This window comes from Cervus elaphus, chromosome 20 (assembly GCF_910594005.1).
Source record: "Cervus elaphus chromosome 20, mCerEla1.1, whole genome shotgun sequence".
NCBI classification, from domain to species: Eukaryota; Metazoa; Chordata; class Mammalia; order Artiodactyla; family Cervidae; genus Cervus; species Cervus elaphus.
In genome coordinates, this window is record NC_057834.1 from 64,387,121 (window position 1) to 64,395,299 (window position 8,179).

At 33.7% G+C, this 8,179-nt stretch overlaps 1 pseudogene; it reads left to right on the plus strand.

The window, feature by feature from the left end:
* The first annotated feature begins 1,858 nt into the window (after positions 1-1,858).
* Positions 1,859-4,561, plus strand: LOC122677521 (annotated as a pseudogene).
* The last annotated feature ends 3,618 nt before the right edge of the window (positions 4,562-8,179 follow it).

Sequence of the window (8,179 nt, forward strand, 5' to 3'; positions counted from 1 at the left end):
AGAGCTTGCCCCAAATTGTGTGAGTAGTAGATTTTTTGAAGGGACTAAGAGATAAACAGACTAAGGGACCAGTTTGGATTCTTAATGGCTAAAATCTGATACTACTAACTAGAAGAACAGCTAGGGAAAATTCCAGTCAGTTACACTGGTAAAATTTCATATTAATCCTATAATTTGCCTGTAAAAAATTTGGGGGATTCTACCTATATTATTAAATCATTTGGAAGCATAACTGTTTTCTCCCTTCCTAGTCCTTATGTTTTCATTTCCTTCTCTTGCTTTACTTGGCCAAAGTCTTCCAAAATAATGATTGATAGAAGTGGTGTTAAATTGGCATTCCTAAAAGTTTCCCAGTCTCAGGGAAATTTTTCAGTGATTTCCCCAGAATGGATGACATTTTCTTAAGCTATTTTGTAAATACTTTTAATCAATTTGTCAAATTTTTCTTTGAATACTTTTTATAAAAATGTACATTGAATTTTATCAAGTTTTTTCTATATATTTATGTAATCATACAAATTTCTTTAAGTCATTAATATAATAGATTTTGATCAAACTTGATAAAATTCAATGTATATTTATATTCAGTATGACATAATAGATCCACCCATATATATATATATATATATATATATACACATACACACATATATATACACACACACATATATATACAAAGTTCTAGACAAAAATAGATATACATTTATAGATTCTAATTTTGTAATTACCAATCTGTAATTTTTCATTTCTTTTAAAGTCCTTTTTGGATTTTGGAAAGAAGGTTATGTGAGCCTTGTACAGTAACTTACAGCATGTTCCTAATCTCCAAAGAATTTAACTTTGCAGATACTTTCTTTGAATATTATCTAGAACTTGAAAGTAAAATTGTTATGGGTCTACAGTTTTTTTTGTGAGGAGAATTTTGACTACCTTTTTAGTATTTTCTATTTTTTATGCTGACAACATAATTCAAGTTTCTTCTTTTCTTGTATAAGTTTACTCACAGCAAAGTTAATTGCAACTATCGGTGGAGCCTGGTGGCCTGCTGTCTGTGGGGTCGTACAGAGTCGGACACGACTGAAGTGACTTAGCATGCATTGACTATATCCTGCAACTTTTCACATATATTATTAATTATTATTATTACTCAGTTCAAAATATTTTCTAAAGTATATTATAATTTTTATTGACCAATTGGTAATCAAGGAAATTAGAAATATGTGCTTAATTTCCAATACAATATACAGATTTTATGTAATATATGTCAAAATATTTGTGACACTTTTTACAGAACTAGAATAATTCTAAAATTTATATATAACCACAAAGACCCATAATGGCCAAAGCAATATGGAAGAAAAGAGCAAAATTGGAGGCATAATCCTCTTAGACTTCAGACAATACTGCAAAACGACAGCAATCAAAACAGAATGGCTTTGGCACAAAAACAGAAATATAAATCAATGGAACAGAATAAAGCCCAGAAATAAAGCCACATACCTATGGTCAGTTAATCTATGACAAAAGAAGCAAGAATATATGATAGAGAAAAGAGAGGCTTTTCAGCAAGTGGTGTTGGAGGAAATCTGGACAGCTACATGTAAATCAATAAAACTGAAACATTCCTTCACACTGTATACAAAAATAAATTTAGGTTTAAAGACCTAAATGTAAGTGATGACATCATAAAATTCCTAGAAGAGAACACAGGCAGAGCATTCTTGCCAATCAAATTCTCAGATTGGTTTCCCAAGGCAAAAGAAATTAAAAAATAAAGAAAAAAAAAAAAGAGAACCTAATCAAATTTAAAAGCTTTTGCACAGCAAAGGAAACCATCAGCAAAATAAACTATCAACTTATGGAACAGGAGAAAATAGTTGTAAATGATGCAACCAATAAGAGGTTAATATCCAAAATATACAAATGTTCCATACAATTCAATATTAAAAAAATAAATATATAAAAGATGGGTATAAGACCTAAATAGACATTTCGCTGAAGAAGACATACAGATGGACAACAGGCATAGGAAAAGATGCTCAACATCACTAAGTATTAGAGAAATACAAATCAAAAGCATGAGGTATTGCCTCCCACCAGTCAGAATGGCTATTATAAAAAACTGTACAAATCATAAATGAGGGAGACAGTGTGGGAAAAAGAGAAACCTTCTACACTGTTGGTAGGAAAATAATTTTATGCAGCCACTATGGAGAACAGTGCAGAATTTCCTTAAAAAAACTAAAAATAAAGCTACCATATGAGCCAGCAATTCCACCCCTGGGCATATATCCAGAAAAGATGAACACTCTAATTTGAAAAGAGATATGTACCCCAATGCTCACTGCAGTGCTGTTTACAATAGTCAAGATATGAAAACAACCCCAGTGCCCATCAGCAGATGAACGAAGAAAATGTACTATATATGTGTGTATATATATACACACATATATACACACATATATATATGTGGAATGTAATATTACCCACTTATAAAAAAAACGAAATATTGCCATTTGCAGCAATACGGATATACCAGAGAAAGATAAATATTATATCATTCAATTGTGGAATCTAAAAAATGATACAAAGGAGTCTATATATAAAACAGAAACACACTCATAGACAAAGAAAACAAATTTATGGTTACCAAAGTGGAAAGGGAGGGGGTAGAGATAAATTAGGGGTAAGGGACGAACAGATAAAAACTACTATACATAAAATAGACAAACAAAGAGGCTTTACTCTATAACACAAGGAACTATTCAATATCTTGTAATAATTCATAATAGAAAATAACCTGATATATATATATATACATATATATATATATATCATTCCATTTGCTATACACCTGAAACTCACATAGTATTGTCAGTCAACTATACTTCAATTCTTAAAAAACGCAGCAACAAACTGCAGGTCAAGATCTGATCCACTCTGAGGAAACTTTCTCCCTGAATTCCCTGAAATGCTATACAAAAGAGAAAAAATATTTTCCTAACTTTTAAGAACTCTGTATATCGCTGTTTTCATCATGGAAGACAACTATAATTCTCTCTAAAGAAACAGATAAATAAATTCTGAGTTTTTTAAAAAAGAATAGTATCTTAGGCATTTTTGCAATGGGTTTGCTGCCAGGACACAGGTGTCATGAAAACCACCATTAAACCTAAGCAAAAATAGGAAAGTAAGTGACCCACATCAACATGTTGTCATTGGGCATGTTGATTCAGGGAAGTCTACCATGACTGGCCAGCGGATCTACAAATGTGGTGGCATTGACAAGAGAACAATTGAAAAGTTCAAGAAGGAGGCTGCAGAGATGGCAAAGGGCTCCTTCAAGTATGCCTGGGTCTTGGACAAACTGAAAGCTGAATGTAGGTGGATCACCATTGATATCTCCTCATGGAAATTTGAGACCAGAAAGTACTATGTTACCATCACTGATGCCCCAGGACACAGAAACTTCATCAAAAACTTGATTACAGGCATATCCCAGGCTGACTGTGCTGTCCTGATTGTTGCTGCTGGTGTTAATTAATTTGAAACTGGTATCTCCAAGAACAGGCAGACCCTTGAGCATGCCCTCTGGCTTACACTCTGGGGTGAAACAACTAATTGTTGGAGTTAACAAAATGAATTCCACTGAGCCACCCTACAGCCAGAAGAGATACAGGGAAATTGTTAGGGAAGTCAGCACCTACATTAAGAAAATTGGCTACAACCCTGACACAGTAGCAATAGTGCCAATTTCTGGCTGGAATGGTGACAACATGCTGGAGCTAAGTGCTAATGCCATGGTTCAAGGGGCGGAAAATCACCCGTAAGGACGGCAAGGCCAATGGAACCACCCTGCTTGAAGCTTTGGATTGCATCCTGTCACCAAGTCGCCCAACTGACAAACCTTTGTGTTTGTCCCTTCAGGAGGTCTATAAAATTGGTGGTATTGGTATTGTCCCTGTGGGTCAGGTAGAGACCGGTGTTCTCAAACCTGGCGTGGTAGTCACCTTTTCTCCAGTCAATGTAATATCTGAAGTGAAATCTGTAGAAATGCACCAAGAAGCATTGAGTGAAGCCCTTCCTGGAGGCCATGTGGGCTTCAATGTCAAGAACGTGTCTGTCAAAGATGTTCGTCATGGCAATGTGGCTGTTGACAGCAAAAATGACCCACCAAGAAGCAGCTGGCTTCACAGCTTAGGTGATTATTTTGGACCATCCAGGCCACATCAGTGCTGGACATGCACCTGTGCTGGATTGTCAAACAGCTCACATTGCTTGCAAGTTTGCTGAGCTGAAGGAGAAGACTGATCATCATTCTGGGAAAAAGCTGGAAGACAGCCCTAAATTCTTGAAATCTGATGATGCTGCTATCATTGATATGGTTCCTGACAAGCCCATGTGTGTCGAGAGTTTCTTTGACACTCCTCCCCTGGGCTGTTTTGCTGCGCGTGACATAAGACAGACGATTGCTGTGGGTGTCATCAAAGCAGTGGACAAGAAGGCAGCTGGAGCTGGCAACATCACCAAATCTCCCCAGAATGCTCAGAAAGCAAAATGAATATTATCCCCAATACCTGCCACCCCAGTCTTAATCGGTGGTGAAAGAACAGTCCCAGAACTATTTGTCTCAATTGGCCATTTAAGTTTAATAAGTAAAAGGCTTGTTAATGATAACAATGCATTGTAAAACCTTCAGAAGGAAAGGAGAATGTTTTGTGGACCATATGCTTTGTGTGTGGCAGTTTTAAGTTATTAGTTTTTAAAATCAATACTTTTTAGTGAAAACAACTTGACCAAAAATCTGTCCATTAAAAAAAAAAGTTTAATGAGAAAAAAAAGAAATACTATCTTTGAAAATATTAATTGTAACTCATATTAATACAATAACAGTGGTACCACAAAACATGAGTACTAGTATTTTTGGTGTGTACATGAGGACTTGTAGAAAAATTCTACCAGGTAATGTCTAAAGGCAAACTTACCCTGCAATAATATGCATAATTTCATGAGGGTTTTGTTGATATAAATTTATAATATAAAATAGATGATATAAAATGTCTTTGTACTACAAATTATTGTTAAAATTCTCCACACATCATAGAAGAGATGAATATGTTTTCTTTTCCTTGGATTTATACAAAGACATCATTAAATTGAATAAGAATTGATTGAGCAATTACAATATACTAAGTAGGATTTAGGTATATAACGGTGCCCGTATACATGATGATAACATCTTGGAGGAATTTTGATGTTTGAAGATAAATAAGCCAAAAATAACATAATACTCTCTTCTAAATAAGTTAATTGAACATGGGGCTCTCATTATAAGGTTCTTTATACTTAATATGTTTTCAGCTATATTATGAGTATATGGAAAACTGAGTATATTTGAGAAGACTTTCTAAATTACCTCCTTCATTTGTCAATATGCAAGAAAATTCTCTAAAGTCTATTGCCAAAAACTTTATTCCATAGAGAGTACTCATAGTTTATAAAATATAGAGTCAACTTTTTAGCAAACTGCTCAAGACTTTGGAGAAGGAAATGACAACCCACTCTAGGATTCTTGCCTGGAGAATTCCATAGACAGAACAGCCTAGTGGGCTACTGTTCATGGGGTCACAAAGAGTCAGAGATGACTGAGTGACTAAGCACACTCAAGACTTTATAAATCTTTATAACTCCAGTCTTAGTAATCAGAATCATACTCATACATTAATATCATATGAAGGGAAAAATGAAATTTTACTCCTTCATATCTCATAATTGTACTAGAGGCTGACTCTCAGTTCTTTTATTTTCCCTGAACTTAATTTCATTGCTTTTTTATTTGTGAATATTGGTGACCACATTAGGCTTATATTTCACACAAATGTCTTTGAAAGGCATATGAGGATTGTTAATAATTCAGCATATGATGATCAACTTTTATTCACATTTTATTATAATTGAAAATCAAACAGGTCAATCTTATGATCTGTGTTAAACTAATGTCATTTAATTTAGCCCAAGAAAAAGTAGTTCATGTTCATATGTGTATACAAACGTTCTAATATGCACAATATCATTTTCATATGGTAAGACATAAAGAAATGTATATATTAATAGAAATAAATGTGTCATAAATTTTCTCCTGAAAATAGATTTTTAAGTTTTAGGAAACTTTGATGAACTCTGTGTGTATAAGTACAGTAAGGATTTGGTATTTCAATACACTATGGTAATACTTAATTTGAAAAAAAAAAAAAACACCTTTCTGAACCAACTGTCAGTAGTCCTTTAAAACAGAAATAAATTATAGTGTTTGATTTGTAGACCACTATTCATGGCAAGTCACTGTCAACTGCAATGGACTTTGCAGACAGCCACAAAAAGTAAGGCCACCTCTCATCATGAGTGCAGACCACAATATCATCCAATGACAATATAGATCCCAATCTGGAGATTTGTGATATACGGTTCATGAGATCTCCCATAGTCCTATCTTCACAGAGTGCTGGTTTTTGACTCGAAGATTAGGATTATGATTTGTAGAGCGATTTTTTTCTAAGCAACAGCACATTTCCATTTCTTAAGGTTAAGTGAGTAGCTAAGGTTTCATTTCACTTGAGTTCAGTTGCTCGGTCATGTCCAGCTCTTTGCGACCCCATGGACTGCAGCATGCCAGGGTTCCCTGTCCATCACCAACTCCCAAAGCTTGCTCAAATTCATGTCCATCAAGTCGGTGATGCCATCCAATCATCTCATCCTCTGTCAACCCCTCCTCCTTCTGCCTTCAATCTTGCCCAGCATCAGGGTCTTTTCCAATGAGCCAGTTCTTTGCATCAGGTGGCCAAAGTATTGGAGCTTCAACTTCAGCAACAGTTCTTCCAATGAATATTCAGGACTGATTTCCTTTAGGATTGACTAGTTGGATCTCCTTGCAGTCCAAGTGACAGTCAAAAATCTTCTCTAACACCACAGTTCAAAAGCATGAATTCTTAGGTGCTCAGTTTTCTTTACGGTCCAACTCTCACATCCATATACGACCATTGGAAAAACCATAGCTTTGATTAGATGGACGTTTGTTGGCAAAGTAATGTCTCTACTTTTTAATATGCTGTTTAGGTTTGTCATAGCTTTCCTTCCAAGGAGCAAGCATATTTTAATTTCATGGCTGCAGTCACTAATTGCAGTGATTTTGGAGCCAAAGAAAATAAAAGACGAAAATAAGGTAAATAAAATAAAATAAACCTAAGGTTTAGATTTTGATAAATAGATATGAGAAAAAGAAAGTTGACTATGAAAATATTATAATGTGAGTATAAAAAATAGGCTTTTACTTTTTTCTGTGAAATTCTGTTGCTTTAACCATAAAGAATTAACACTGATAAGAATCCCAGAATTTCACTTCTGAAATTAAAAATAAAAGAAACCTATACTTTTAGGATTTGGGTTGTAAATTACCAGCACACAATAGTTTCCTCTTAACTAAGAGCAAAATCAATCTGGTCTAATAAAAATGTCAATATTGTTATGTTAACCTTTATCTGGCTATTTGACAAATAAAAGTGTTCTCTCCTGATATTGGAATAATTAGATGTTTCAAAAATAAAGTTTGTTTAGGAAAGATACAAACTTAAAGAGATATAGGTAGCATGGATTTCTAATATCAGAATCAATAATTCTACAACAATTTGCCATAGAATTAATCTTCATGTAGTAATTAAAAACCCAAATGTCCATGATTTAAAGTAAATCAAACCTATAATTCAAAGAATCTTATACAAAAAAGCAATAATATTAACAAACTTAAGTTAGGTTATATAATATCCTCCTCATTATCTGATTGCCTAAAGTTAATTTTATTTTCTAAAATTATAAGATGTAATGAATAAAATGCTCTGGATGAAAAACAATAGAACTATAAATATTTTTGTGGTAAATAGTAAAATAAATAATATAAGAAGGTAAATAATACAAAAATTTCTTGGTTTATAATTCAAGATATTTACGAGTTCTATCCTGCAACATTACAAAGGTGCTATTATTGTCATGCTGAGATTACTAATTACAAAATATTTGCAAAACTTTCTAATAATATTTACAAAACTTTCTCAAAGTCACTAGCTAGAAAGAAGTTGACTCTTAAATTAAAGATTCTTAGACTTCTTTGGCCAGCCCCCATAGAATA